This window comes from Ranitomeya imitator, chromosome 7, assembly GCF_032444005.1.
Source record: "Ranitomeya imitator isolate aRanImi1 chromosome 7, aRanImi1.pri, whole genome shotgun sequence".
Lineage (NCBI taxonomy): Eukaryota > Metazoa > Chordata > Amphibia > Anura > Dendrobatidae > Ranitomeya > Ranitomeya imitator.
The window spans coordinates 124,116,080-124,132,170 of record NC_091288.1 but is presented as its reverse complement, the minus strand read 5'-3'; the positions used below and the strand labels follow the sequence as shown (position 1 = coordinate 124,132,170).

The 16,091-nt window shown below is 45.0% G+C and overlaps 1 protein-coding gene across 1 annotated transcript in view; it reads left to right on the top strand.

Moving 5' to 3' along the window:
* MFSD6 (major facilitator superfamily domain containing 6) overlaps positions 1-16,091 on the top strand; it is a 423,265-nt gene that overhangs the window by 76,162 nt on the left and 331,012 nt on the right. The window lies entirely within an intron of this gene.

Genomic DNA, 16,091 nt, shown 5'->3' with positions numbered 1-16,091 from the left:
TGTAGTTGAGTTCAGCATGGTTCATTTTGTGGGTGGAAAATGGCACATAAGAGTGAAAATAACTTCAAAACTGTCAAATGATCATTCTACAAACTGAACTTTCAGACTAGCATGATACACGCAAGAAAAAGGTTTCCAGGGAAAGTCAGTCTGAATAAATGCATATAATTGGCAAATAACATGTCTATGGAAGTAATCGCTAGAGAATTATACTGACAAACGTCTTGTTATATAGCTGATACCACATGTTATACTGTATAAGATGTACAAACAGGTCCATATATATTTGGACAGAGACAACATTTTTCTAATTTTGGTTATAGACATTACCGCAATGAATTTTAAACAAAACAATTCAGATGCAGTTGAAGTTCAGACTTTCAGCTTTCATTTGAGGGTATTCACATTAAAATTGGATGAAGGGTTTAGTAGTTTCAGCTCCATAACGTGCCACCCTGTTTTTAAAGGGACCAAAAGTAATTGGACAATTGACTCCAAGGCTATTTCATGGACAGGTGTGGGTAATCCCTTCGTTATGTCATTCTCAATTAAGCAGATAAAAGGTCTGGAGTTGATTTGAGGTGTGGTGCTTGGATTTGGAAGGGTTTGCTGTGAAGTAAACATGCAGTCAAAGGAGCTCTTCATGCAGGTGAAACAAGCCATCCTTAAGCTGCGGAAACAGAAAAAACTCATCCGAGAAATTGCTACAATATTAGGAGTGGCAAAATCTACAGTTTGGTACATCCTGAGAAAGAAAAGCACTGGTGAACTCATCAATGCAAAAAGACCTGGGTTCCCACGGAAGACAACAGTGGTGGATGATCGCAGAATAATCTCCATGGTGAAGAGAATCCCCTTCACAACAGCCAATCAAGTGAACAACACTCTCCAGGAGGTCGGCGTATCAATATCCAAATCTACCATAAAGAGAAGACTGCATGAAAGTAAATACAGAGGATTCACTGCACAGAGCAAGCCACTCATAAGCATGAAGAATAAAAAGGCTAGACTGAACTTTGCTAAACATCTAAAAAAGCCAGCACCGTTCTGGAAGAACATTCTTTGGATAGATTAAGCCAAGATCAACTTCTACCAGAATGATGGAAAGCGAAAAGTATAGCGAAGGCGTGGTACAGCTCATGATCCAAAGCATACCACATCATCTGTAAAACACGGAGGAGGCAGTGTGATGGCTTGGGCATGCATGGCTGCCAGTGGCACTGGGTCACTAGTGTTTATTGATGATGTGACACAGGACAAAAGCAGCCGAATGAATTCTGAGGTATTCAGAGCCATACTGAGATCCAGCCAAATGCAGCAAAATTGATTGGTCGTCGTTTCATACTACAGATGGACAATGACCCAAAACAAAAAGCCAAAGCAACCCAGGAGTTTATTAAAGCAAAGAAGTGGAATATTCTTGAATGGCTAAGTCATTCACCTAATCTCAACCCAATTGAGTATGCATTTCACTTGTTAAAGACTAAACTTCAGACAGAAAGGCCCACAAACAAACAGCAACTGAAAACCATTGCAGTGAAGGCCTGGCAGAGCATCAAAAAGGAGGAAACCGCATTGATGCGGTGATGTCCATTGGTTCAAGACTACAGGCAGTCTTTGCCAACAAAGGGTTTTCAACCAAGTACTAAAAATTAACATTTTATTTAAAATTAATGAATCTGTCTCTTTACTATTGGTCCCTTTAAAAACAGGGTGGCACATGTTAAGGAGCTGAAACTCCTAAACCCTTTATCCAATTTTAATGTGGATACCCTCAAATGAAAGCTGAAAGTCTGAACTTCAACTGCATCTGAATTGTTTTGTTTAAAATTTATTGTGGTAATGTCTATAACCAAAATTAGAAAAATGTTGTCTCTGTCCAAATATATATGGAACTCACTGTAAGTGCTCTCACTATCCTATTGTAAAAAAAAAAGCTGCATAAAATAACACGCTGACTGACTGTGTTTGGAAATACGAAATTGGAGATAGGAGGATATAACTCGGCCAATATGTACAGTAGAACCAACTTAAATGTATACAAAGTAAAATGCAAATGAAATAGGACATTCAGTAAAAGGTAAGGATTACACTGTGCCTATGTAATGTGAATAGTATACGACACGTTGAGTCTGTGTCAGACACTTGAATAGGTGGATTCTTTAGTCGTCAGAAAATAGAAAAGCTGTGAAGTTCCAATGTCTGTACTGTAATGGTTCATGTAATGCTTTGCTGGGAAATCTGGTACAGATTCGGTGCAAACACTCAAAAGAAAAAATGTCACTTCCAGCCAAGGTGACGTCACTTGCTATGGGTGCATTCTTGGGCGAAAAGGAATACAAAGCAATCCTTTGAGTTTCAAAGAGATAGTCCTCCTTCATCAGGGATTACTGCTTCAAGGCACTACATGATGTTTTATAGGTAAATATAGATGGCACCATACCAATCTCATTCCAGCCCCTAAATTCCACCATTTAAGCCTGTTGGATTAAATTTATTTACCGTAATTTAAAAATCCAATTGCTTTTTGCTTCTGATAATGATGTATATTGTTACCTACCCTCCAGTGTTTAGGATTTCTATACCCCAAACAGACATCTCATTGGCTGGAAGTGTTTTTTTTTTTTTTTCTTTCGAGTTCTTTTGGATTTCCCAGCGAAGCATCACATGAAACATTACAGTACAGACCTTGGAGCTTCACAACTCTTCTATTTTTTGATGAATGAAGAATCCACCTATTCACATTACATAGGCACAGTGTAATCCTTACCTTTTATTGAATGTCCTATTTAATTTGCATTTTACTTATATACATTTAAGTTGGGGGCACTGTACAGATTAGTGCATTTATATCTTCCTCAGGCTATGTGCACACGTTGCAGAATTGCCGTGCAATTCTGCACTCCCTGCCGTGGGAAATATGCATGCAGAATTGGCATGCACATGCTTATTCCTGCTAAACACTAGCGTTTTGCAAGCGTAATTGGCTTGCAGAATGCTAGCGTTTTCCAAGCGATCTGTAGCATCGCTTGGAAAACTGATTGACAGGTTGGTCACACATGTCAAACCTTGTGTTTGACAAGTGTGACCAACCTTTTACTATTGATGCTGCTTATGCAGCATCAATAGTAAAAAAAATAAATATATTAAAAATAATAAATAATCGTGATATTCTCACCTTCCGTCGGCCCCCGCAGCCTTTCCCGCTCCTCGCGATGCTCCCGTCAGCTCCTGTTCCCAGTAATGCCTCGTGGCAGTGACACCAGATGACGTAGCGGTCTCGCGAAACTGCTACGTCATCACAGGTCAATGTCGCAAGGCATTACTGGGAATGGGAGCATCGCAAGGAATGGAAGGCTGCGGGGGCCGATGGAAGGTGAGAATATCATGATTTTTTTATTAATTTTTTTTCTTTTTTTTAAACAGGTATATGGTTCCCAGGGCCTGGAGGAGAGCATATCCCCATGAAGGAAGTAAGCAGATCAATGCATTCCTATGTGTGCGTAATCCCCGCGATTCCGCACAAAGGAAGAACATGCTGCGTTTTTTTCCGGAATGCTATTCCGCTGCAGAAAAAAAATGCAGCATGTGCACAAAAAATGCGGAATCTAATTAAAAATTATGGGATGCTTATGTAAGCGTTTTTTTTTTGTGGAAAACGGCCGAAAAAACGCTAAAAATCCTGAACGTGTGCACATAGCCTAATACTACATGATACAAAGCCATCTATGTCCAGGCCACAGCAGCAGAGCTGCCCATTGCACGTGCTCATAGGCTTCAGCCTAAAGCCCCCTCCCCATACACTCTACATGGCTGTTGGCTGGATGTTGGTTCAGCTGATCGTCTCGCCAGCAGCCATCTCTGCCCTCTCACCCATACCGAGATGAGCTTGTTACAGTTGAAAACTCCTGTGTTCTCTATGATAGAGCCAAGTAGAAATAGGGAGCAGCCGACAGCATACCTCCCAACTTTTGAAGCTGGGAAAGAGGGACAAAGTTTGCGGCGCGCAACGCGGCAAATTTTAGGCCATGCCTCTGACTACACCCCTTCACTAGTCACACTCATATCCACGTCCCAACCACACCTATTTAGCACTGCTGATCACACTGTTCATAAAGAATAATTATAAACAAAGAAATATGGCCACAGTGCTCCATACTGTATAATGGCCATACAGTGCTCCATACTGTATAATGGCCACACATGATGCTCCATACTCTACAATGGCCACACATAGTGCTCCATTCTGTATAACGACCCCACATGATGCTCAATACTGTATAATGGTCGCACATGATGCTCCATACTGTATAATTGCCGCACATGATGCTCCATACTGTATAATGGCCGCACATGATGCTCCATACTGTATAATGACCACACATGATGCTCCATACTGTATAATGGCCACACATGATGCTCCATACTCTACAATGGCCACACATAGTGCTCCATACTGTATAATGGCCGCACATGATGATCCATACTGTATAATGACCGCACATGATGCTCCATACTGTATAATGGCCGCACATGATGCTCCATACTGTATAATGGCCGCACATGATGCTCCATACTGTATAATGGCCGCACATGATGCTCCATACTGTATAATGGCTGCACATGATGCTCCATCCTGTATAATGGCCGCACATGATGCTCCATACTCTACAATGGCCACACATAGTGCTCCATTCTGTATAACGACCCCACATGATGCTCAATACTGTATAATGGTCGCACATGATGCTCCATACTGTATAATTGCCGCACATGATGCTCCATACTGTATAATGGCCGCACATGATGCTCCATACTGTATAATGACCACACATGATGCTCCATACTGTATAATGGCCACACATGATGCTCCATACTGTATAATGATGGCACATGATGCTCCATACTGTATATTTGCCGCACATGATACTTCGTACCGTATAATGGCCACACATAGCTACTCCTACACAGACGGCTGCGCTCCGTACACTTTGCACACACGGCTCCGCTCCGTACACACGGCTCCACTCCATACATCTCATACACACACGGCTCCGCTCCGTACACATTCAGCTCCACTCCGTACACCTTGTACACATTCAGCTCCGCTCCATACACCTCGTACAAATTTAGCTCCGCTCCATACACCTCATACACACATGGCTCCGCTCCATACATCTCGTACACACGGCACTACTCCGTACACCTCGTACACACACCACTCCGCTCCATACACATTGCACACGCTGCTCCGCTCCGTATACCTTGCACACACACGGCTCTGCTGCGTACACCTCATACACATACGGCTCCTCTCCATACATCTCGTACACACGTGGCTGTGCTCCATACACCTCGTACACACGACTGTGCTCCATACACCTCGTACACACGACTCCGCTCCGTACACCTTTCACATGCTGCTCCGCTCCGTACACATTGTACACACGCGGCTGTGCTCCGTACACCACGTACACGCTCCGTACACACGCGGCTGTGCTCTGTACACCTCATACACATGGCTCCATACACCTCTTACACACGACTCCACTCCATACACCTTTCACAGTACGAGGTGCACCGAGCGGAGCCACGCGCGCGCGTACAAGGTGCACCGAGCGGAGCCGCAGCTTGTAATTAGCACATGATGATACAGTGACTGACTGTCATAGGGGCTTAAGGTACCATCACATTTAGCGACGCTGCAGCGATATAGACAACGATGCCGATCGCTGCAGCGTCGCTGGAGAGCTGTCACACAGACAGCTCTCCAGCGACGCCGAGGTCCCCGGGTAACCAGGGTAAACATCGGGTTACTAAGCGCTGGGCCGCGATTAGTGACCCGATGTTTACCCTGGTTACCATTGTAAATGTAAAAAAAAAAACACTACATACTTACATTCCGGTGTGTCACGTCCCTCGCCTTCAGCTTCCCGCACTGACTGTGAGCGCCGGCCGTAAAGAACAGCGGTGGGGGGCGTGTCCTAGCTGGCCATGTGAGTGGAAGCAGGGAAGAATGCTCCTGCTGCCATAAGGACAAAAATCCTGCTTTAACTCCGATTTTCGGGTAAACTCACCTAAATCCGGCTGGCTGAAGGTCCGGAGAGTGCAGCGGTGCGGAGCAGCAGGTCCGGAGTCGGCAGCGATGACCAGGAGGCGGCAGAAAGACGCTGGCACCAGCGATGCAGGAGCCAGCCAAGATGCCGAGAAGGAGAAAGCCGCATGTCAGCGGCGCATGGAGGTGGCCGCAAAGCTGCAGCAGTATGCCAGAGTGGAGGCTGCTGAGGAGGCAGAACCAGGATCTGGAGCTGGAGCTGACCAGGAGGAGGAGGAAGCAAGCACAGCCGAGCAGCATGAGGTACAGAGGGGGAAGGAGAGAGGCAGCATGGCTGGGGCTAGTGGGGGACCTGGAGGCATATCACAGGGAGAGGAGCCGACTCTGAGATGTTATCACACTGATCTCTTCATGTCAGCAATCCCTGAACTCCTTGACCCAGCAGATGCAGGAAGTTAAAGGGGACACGGCACAGATTAATGCGGCTCTGCAAAAAATGGACAAACGTATAGGAGTGGTGGAGGAGAGGGTGAGCACGGCAGAAGATCACATAGTTAAGCTACAAAAAGCTGAAAAGAAGTTCGCCCAAGCAATAGCCGAGCTCGCTGCCAAAAATGAGGATCTGGAAAATAGATCCAGAAGAAATAATATACGTATAGTGGGGCTGCCTGAAAAGACTGAGGGGAGAAATCCCACTGAGTTTGTGGAGAACTGGCTGCTGGAGAAGATTGGGAGCACAGTGTTGACAAAAGTCTTTGCTGTGGAACGGGCTCATAGGGTCCCGCCGCAGCCCCCTGCCCCAGGAGCAAATCCCCGTACCATGCTTGCTAAAATACTGAACTACAGGGACAGAGACATTATCCTTAGAAAGGCTAGAGAGATGGAGGATCTGACGGCTGGAGGTCAGAAAATCGCCATTTATCCGGATTATTCCGCTGCGGTTCAGAAACAGCGGATGAAGTTTACTGGAGTCAAGCGACGACTGAGGGAGCTGGGAGTGCAGTACTCAGTGATGTTTCCCGCCAAGCTGAGACTGGTGGCTTTTAATAAGACCCACTTTTTCCTGACACCGGAGGACGCTACCCAGTGGCTTGATACTCATGAGAAAAAACTTAAGGGAATGGGCGACTGACATTTCGGCAAGATCCAGTTGGGATTTGTTTTCTCTGTCGATGGAGGAGAGTTCTGCGCTCGTTAGCAATGGTTAAAGAGTTGAGCAACTGTTGGGGGTTTTGCTGGGCCGTATTGAAGGAATGGCCGGAGGGGACAGTACCAACTACTAAGTACGGGGGAGGAGGGTTATGCTGGGTACTGTGAACTGGTTTGGTACTTTTTCTATATGGTAATATAAGTTGAAATGTTAAGATACAATAAAGTGAAAGTTGGGGGGGAAATTGTGATTGCTATGGCAGCGGGACGCGAATGGAGAGGGTTAAGTAAGGGAGAGTGTTCGCAGTGGGCAGTTGAGCCCCACTCTTGATGAGAGGAAGAATGCGTTACATTGGAGGGGTTAGGGGGGCAGGTTGGGAGGGGGCAAGGGGGGTGGGAGGGTTGGGGCAGCTCATACTTGGGAAATTGGATACTTTAAGAAATGATGAGCCACATGATGGGAGATTGTATTAAAATATTGAGTTGGAATGTGAGAGGTCTGGCAGATAAAACACGGCGGGCGGCAAGTCTGCAGTATGTCCGAGAACAGAAAGTCTCAATGATATGCCTGCTGGAGACACATTTAGTGCGGGAGAGGGTGAACATATTGAATAGGCGCTGGATACAGAGGGCGTATCATTCTACTTTCTCGACGTATTCTAGGGGTGTGTCTGTGTTAATACCTGCGGGGGTGCAGTATGAGGAGGTAATGGTAAAAGAGGATGTCGATGGTCAGTATGTGGTGGTGAAATGTAAAATGAATGGAGTATTGATGTGTATAGTGGCAATGTATATTCCGCCCCCATACTCAAGCAAGAAGATAAGAGAGGTGCTGGAGAGGGTAGAGCGCTGGGGACCGTTACCATTACTAATTATCGGCGACCTTAATAATATATGTGATGACTTTTGGGATAAGAACAAAAACCCCCAGAATAGGACGGCGGGACATACCTCTACGTTTGGGACTTATGTCGGGGAAGTGGGCATGGTTGATTTATGGAGAGTTAGGCATATCGGGGAAAGGGCGTATTCATGCTACTCACCAGCTCATGGTAAGCTGTCTAGGATTGATCTGGCACTGGGTAACCGATTACTAGATACGATGGTAAGGGACGTGCGATATTTACCTAGGGCTCTCTCAGACCATAGTCCAGTTGAAGTGGAATTTCGATCAGTGGGGACACGGAACGGGAGCAGAAGGGAGTGGAAAATTCACCCTAATTGGCTACACAGTATAGACTTGGAGAAGATTAAGAAGGAATTGGTGGAATTTTTTGAGATAAATGAGGGTAGCGTAGATGTGCTTACTGTGTGGGAAACCATGAAAGCGTACTTGAGAGGGCTGTTGTTTAGGGATATTAGCAGGTGTAAGAGGAAATCGAGAGAGGCAGAGAGGCTGGCGATAGATGGGCTGAGGGTGGCTGAAGATGAGATGGTAATAATGGGTACTTTGGAGGCTGGGAGGAGGTTAAAGGCAGCTCAAAGCCAGCTAGAGGCGGTCTTGCTGAGTAAGGCTGAAAGGAAGAGGGAATTCATGAATTTGGCCTATTACCAGGAGGGTGAATCAGTGGGTCATTTGCTGTCGCTGGTGGCATCTGCCCAGAGAAATACTTCCTTTGTTCACTCTTTGGTGACTGGGAGTGGTGTTGCTGTTTCTGAGACTTCAGAGATTTTGGAGACTTTTGCAGATTTTTACGCAGACTTATACTCCTCTCGGGTAGATGGGTCAATGGAGGACACGGTGGCGTTCCTTGAGGAGTTGGAGCTCCCGAGGCTGAGTGACACAGCTAGGGAGGATTTGGAGGCTCCCATTACGGAGGAGGAACTGGGACGGGCATTGCAGTCGTTGGCTAATGGGAAGGCGCCTGGCGTAGACGGATTTCCTGCCGAAATTTATAAAAGCTTGGGGGAAGTGTTGATACCTAAATTGAAGGCGGTCTTGGAAGAGGCTACGAATGGTGGAAGGCTACCGGCATCTATGCGGGAGGCCACAATAGTGGTGATTCCAAAGGAGGGGAAAGACCCGACACAGCCGGATTCATATCGGCCAATTTCTTTGCTTACTATCGACGTTAAACTCCTGGCTAAGGTGTTGGCGATGAGGTTGACAAGTGTTATTTCTGGCCTGATACACTCAGACCAGTCTGGCTTTATGCCTGATAGGTCAACTGCGATTAATCTACGAAGGCTGTATATGAACTTGCAACTCAAAGCCGATAACTGTGGCCAGAGAGTTATTGCATCTTTAGACGCTCACAAGGCGTTCGATAGTGTGGAGTGGGGGTATCTCTGGCAGGTGTTGCAAAGAATGGGGTTTGGACCGCAGTTCATATCATGGATTCAATTAATGTACTCGATGCCGATGGCCAGGGTTAGGGTAAACGGGGAGTTGTCACGGACCATACAATTGGCTAGAGGGACGAGACAGGGGTGTCCGCTTTCCCCCCTTTTGTTTGCTCTGGCGGTGGAAACACTGGCCGCTACGCTTCGACAGTCTGATGAGATGACGGGGTTTAAATATGGGGTGATTGAAGAAAGGGTGGCGTTGTATGCGGATGATATTTTGTTGTTTCTGGCTGACCCGGTTGCATCCTTGGAGGGAGCCATTGGGATTATTGAACGATTCGGATCAGTGTCGGGACTTAGGATAAATTGGAGTAAGTCTATCTTGTTTAAGGTGGACGATGTGGATGGGGAGCCATTGGAGGATGGGCGACTGGAGGTGACGAGTAAATTTAAGTACCTGGGAATATTGGTATCTATGCCGGTCACTGACTATATACATGAGAATCTGACTCCAATCTTGGGTGCCCTCAAGGCAAAAGCGGATGCATGGCTTAAGCTACATTTGTCTGTGGTAGGCAGGGTGAATCTTATCAAAATGATTCTGATGCCGAAAATATTGTATATTCTTCACAATGCGCCGGTTTGGATACCACGTGGGAAATTTAGACAGATCAACTCTCTGTTTAGGAATCTGATTTGGGGGAGGCAGCATCCGCGTATCAAACTGGAGACACTTCAGCGACCCAAGGATGATGGGGGTCTGGCATTGCCTAACCCTGAGTTGTACTTTCTTGCAGCCCAGAGTCAGCATTTAAGGGGCTGGGCGCATGGGGGGTCATCTGGGGCAGTACAGCGGTTGATGGAGGTGGTGACAAAAAGAAGGCCAGTGGTGCAATGTTTGGAGGATGGATCCTTGGAGAGTTTGGGGAAGCTATATCCAACTTTGCTGTTGATACGCAAGCTGTGGAGTAGATTGAGGCACATACGTGGGATCACGGACTTGACTAGATACTCGCCGCTATGGCATAATAACAATTTGAAAGAATTTGAGGCATTGGGGGTACTGATAGTGGTTGGGCAAAGGGATTCAGTATGTGTATCAAATAATTGAACAAGGTGAACTGAAATCATTTTCCCAATTGCAGGCGGAATTTGGTCTTGGGTCTGCAGGGGAGTATCAATATTTGCGGATGAGGCATGCCTTTGGAGCTCAGAGTAGGAACGGAGGTATTAGGATTCAAAGGGATATAGTACTGGAGTATGTGTGTAATGATGGGACGACTGGAGGAGTCATATCCACTCTGTACAGGGATCTGTTGCACACTTTTCTTTTTAGCAAGAGCTAAATGGGAAAGGGATTTGGGCCCAATAGATAACGAGACTTGGGAGTCGGTGTTGGAATGGATCCCAAGACTGTCGCTGAGTGAACCGTATAGACTGTCACAGCTCTATGTGATACAGAGTTTATAGGTCTCCGATGGTGCTATATAAGGCAGGATTGCGTAATGACTCTGAATGTCCGAGGTGTAAGTCTACGGATGCAGACATTTTCCATATGATGTGGACATGTCCGAGGTTGGCTGCCTTCTGGGTGGTAGTTTTGAGTCGTATGGAAGGTGCGTATGGATGCACGGTGCCAAGGGATCCAGTTGTCTGTTTGTTGGGATGCGTGGATGAGATTGGAGTGGATAAACACCTAAAGATAGCTATAGCCAGATTGTTGTATATGGCTAGGAAGGTGATAGCTAGAAACTGGATTAGGGAAGAGCCGCCGTCAAGAGGAGAGTTCCTCCAGTATGTGAAACAGGGCCTGACACTAGAAAAAGGGATTTATAAGAAGAAAGGGAAAACTGAAACGTTCAATAAAATGTGGTCTCCATGGATTGCTATGGGATAGTAATGTGAAGTGTGGCTTATACGAATGGTTGAGGGATTAGATACTCTATTGTTTTAATGATGGTAGTAATTAACAAGATGAGCTGCTTTGTGGGGTGGGGGTGGGGGGCTTTGGGATCGAAGGGGGCTGTTTGAAGGGGGAGGGGGGGGAATACTCTATATTGAAAATGTAAATGTAATATGTTAATTGCCTTGTTGTTCTTAATAAAAATTTATTTGAATAAAAAAAAAAAAGAACAGCGGTGACGTCACCGCTGTGCTCTGCTTTACGGCTGGCCGGCGCTCAGTCAGTGCGAGAAGCTGAAGGCGAGGGACGTGACAGACACCGGAATGTAAGTATGTAGTGTTTTTTTTTTTTTTTTTACATTTACAATGGTAACCAGGGTAAATATCGGGTTACTAAGCGCGGCCCTGCGCTTAGTAACCCGATATTTACCCTGGTTACCAGTGAACACATCGCTGGATCGGCGTCACACACGCCAATCCAGCGATGTCAGTGGGTGATCCAACGACGAAAAAAAAAGTTCTGGACTTTCAGCTCCCACCAGTGATGTCACAGCAGGATCCAGATCGCTGCTGCGTGTCAGACACAACGATATCGCTATCCAGGACGCTGCAACGTCACGGATCACTATCGTTATCGTTCAAAAGTTGCTTAGTGTGACGGTACCTTTAGGCTTAGCCCTTTTATGCCTGGGGAAAAAAAGCAGCCACATTGATTAGTGTTGTCACTCTCTCCCAGGGAGCTGCAACTGCTCCTCCTCTGCAATGCACTGGACGGAGTGAGTCATCTCTGTGACATCCACTACTCACTGATCTGCATCTGTCCCATTAGCTAGCCTCCAGTCGACTCATGGTCTGCTGCTTACATTGCCGCCGGCACCCAGGCTGTGTTCGGCTGTGTTATGTACACATCAGGTGTCCCCTCTCTCTCTGAACTGTGACGCACACTTGAAGACTCAGGAACATATGGAATGGGAACGGGCGTGGCCTAACAAAAGGTGTGACAGCAGCTTCTCCTGTTCTGTCTGCGGGACGCTCTGCGTCCAGTGCAGGACAGCCGGGACAAGCATCAAATCCGGGACAGTCCCGCACAATGAGGGACGATTGGGAGGTATGCGACAGCACTCCAATGCAGGGGTGCACATTCCAGTCCAATGGCTCAATTGGAAAGAAAACACAGACCAGTACAAAAAAGAACAGCATGGGATGCTATAGATGAAATGTCTAGCTCAAATGGGGGAGCCTCACCTCTGCAGAAAGTACAAGAAACTACAGCAAAACCAAAGAAAAGAGTGAAAGCACAAGTTGGTTCACACTGTAACCCTTTTAATAGAAAAAAACTAATAAAAGTAGTTGATGAAAATAGTGTTAGCGAAGTACCCTATGTTATTTCTATGTCCTACTACTATTCTCATATGTAATACAGGGTAGATTCTCATTATGGTTTTTTGTCTTCAGTTTTTCTTAGATTCCAGGGCAGGTTTCTGTAATTACCTTCATAGACAAAGTTATTGTAATTTGCTTGTTAAATGTATTCAGGAATTTTATATTAGAATGCGTTTTAGATATTTATTATTTTCTTCAATTCCTGCAAGTAGCCCTAGTTTTCCTTTTACCCGGTAAATGATCAATTTGGTTGAAATTGTTTATTTTCATCAGTTTTAATCTTAACCCCTTAATCCCATATGACGTACTATCCCGTCGAGGTGCCCTGGGACTTAATTCCCAGTGACGGGATAGTACGTCATATGCGATCGGCCGCGCTCACGGGGGGAGCGCGGCCGATCGCGGCCGGGTGTCAGCTGACTATCGCAGCTGACATCTGGCACTATGTGCCAGGAGCGGTCACGGACCGCCCCCGGCACATTAACCCCCGGTACACCGCGATCAAACATGATCGCGATGTGCCGGCGGTACAGGGAAGCATCGAGCAGGGAGGGGGCTCCCTGCGTGCTTCCCTGAGACGATCGGTACACGGTGATGTACTCACCGTGTACCGAGCGTCTTCTCCCTGCAGTCCCCGGATCCAAAATGGCCGCGGGGCTGCATCCGGGTCCTGCAGGGAGCACTTCCGGGTCGCCTGCAGGCACTTGGTAACGCTGCAGTGATGAATGAGATCGCCGATCTTACAGAGTGCTGTGCAAACTGTAAGATCGGCGATCTGTGATATCCCCCCCTGGGACAAAGTAAAAAAAGTAAAAAAAAAAAAATTTCCACATGTGTAAAAAAAAAAAATAAAAAAAAAAAAAAAAATTACTAAATAAATAAATAAAAAAAAATATTATTCCCATAAATACATTTCTTTATCGAAAAAAAAAAACTATAAATGTACACATTTAGTATCGCTGCGTCCGTAACGACCCGACCTATAAAACTGTCCCACTTGTTAACCCCTTCAGTGAACACCGTAAGAAAAAAAAAAAAAAACGAGCCAAAAAACAACGCTTTATTATCGTACCGCCAAACAAAAAGTGGAATAACACGTGATCAAAAAGACGGATATAAATAACCATGATACATATGAAAATGTCATCTTGTCCCGCAAAAAACGAGCCGCCACAAAGCATAAGCAAAAAAATAAAAAAGTTATAGTCCTGAGAATAAAGCGATGCCAAAATAATTATTTTTTCTATAAAATAGCTTTTATCGTATAAAAGCGCCAAAACATAAAAAAAGATATAAATGAGGTATCGCTGTAATCGTACTGACCCGACGAATAAAACTGCTTCATCCACTTTACCAAACGCGGAACGGTATAAACGCCTCCCCCAAAAGAAATTCATGAATAGCTGGTTTTTGGTCATTCTGCCTCACAAAAATCGGAATAAAAAGCGATCAAAAACTGTCACGTGTCCAAAAATGTAACCAATAAAAACGTCAACTCGTCCCGCAAAAAACAAGACCTCACATGACTCTGTGGACCAAAATATGGAAAAATTATAGGTCTCAAAATGTGGAGACGCAAAAACTTTTTTGCTATAAAAAAAGCGTATTTTAGTGTGTGACGGCTGCCAATCATAAAAATCCGATATAAAAAACGCTATAAAAGTAAATCAAACCCCCTTTCATCACCCCCTTAGTTAGGGAAAAATAATAAAATTAAAAAAATGTATTTATTTCCATTTTCCCATCAGGGCTAGGGTTAGGGCTAGGGTTAGGGCTAGGGTTAGGGTTGGGTTGGGGTTAGGGTTGGGGCTAGGGTTAGGGTTGGGGCTAGGGTTGGGGTTAGGGTTGGAGCTAAAGTTAGGGTTGGGGCTAAAGTTAGGGTTAGGGTTGGGGCTAAAGTTAGGGTTAGGGTTGGGGCTAAAGTTAGGGTTAGGGTTTGGATTATATTTACGGTTGGGATTAGGGTTGGGATTAGAATTAGGGGTGTGTCAGTGTTAGGGGTGTGATTAGGGTTACCGTTGGGATTAGGGTTAGGGGTGTGTTAGGGTTAGGGTTTCGGGTAGAATTGGGGAGTTTCCACTGTTCAGGCACATCAGGGGCTCTCCAAACGCGACATGATGTCCGATCTCAATTCCAGCCAATTCTGCGTTGAAAAAGTAAAACAGTGCTCCTTCTCTTCCGAGCTCTCCAGTGCGCCCAAACAGGGGTTTACCCCAACATATGGGGTATCAGCGTACTCAGGACAAATTGCACAACAACTTTTGTGGTCTAATTTCTTCTCTTACCCTTGGGAAAATAAAAAATTGGGGGCAAAAAGATCATTTTTTGTGAAAAAATATGATTTTTCATTTTTACGGCTATGCATTATAAACTTCTATGAAGCACTTGGTGGGTCAAAGTGCTCACCACACATCTAGATAAGTTCCTTAAGGGGTCTACTTTCCAAAATGGTGTCACTTGTGGGGGGTTTTCAATGTTTAGGCACATCAGGGGCTCTCCAAACGCAACATGGCGTCCCATCTCAATTCCAGTCAATTTTGCATTGAAAAGTCAAATGGCGCTCCTTTCCTTTCGAGCTCTGCCATGCGCCAAAACAGTGGTTTATCCCCACATATGGGGTATCAACGTACTCAGGACAAATTGTACAACAACTTTTGGGATCCATTTTCTCATGTTACCCTTGGTAAAATAAAACAAATTGGAGCTGAAATCAATTTTGTGTGAAAAAAAGTTAAATGTTTATTTTTATTTAAACATTCCAAAAATTCCTGTAAAACACCTGAAGGGTTAATAAACTTCTTGAATGTGGTTTTGAGCACCTTGAGGGGTGTAGTTTTTAGAATGGTGTCACACTTGGGTATTTTCTATCATATAGACCCCTCAAAATGACTTCAAATGAGATGTGGTCCCTAAAAAAAAAATGGTGTTGCAAAAATGAGAAATTGCTGGTCAACTTTTAACCCTTATAACTCCCTAACAAAAAAAAATTTTGGTTCCAAAATTGTGCTGATGTAAAGTAGACATGTGGGAAATGTTACTTATTAAGTATTTTGCATGACATATCTCTGTGATTTAAGGGTATAAAAATTCCAAGTTGGAAAATTGCGAAATTTTCAAAATTTTCGCCAAATTTCCGTTTTTTTCACAAATAAACGCAAGTTATATCGAATAAATTTTACCACTAACATGAAGTACAATACGTCACGAGAAAACAATGTCAGAATCGCCAAGATCCGTTGAAGCGTTCCAGAGTTATAACCTCATAAAGGGACAGTGGTCAGAATTGTAAAAATTGGCCCGGTCATTAACGTTCAAA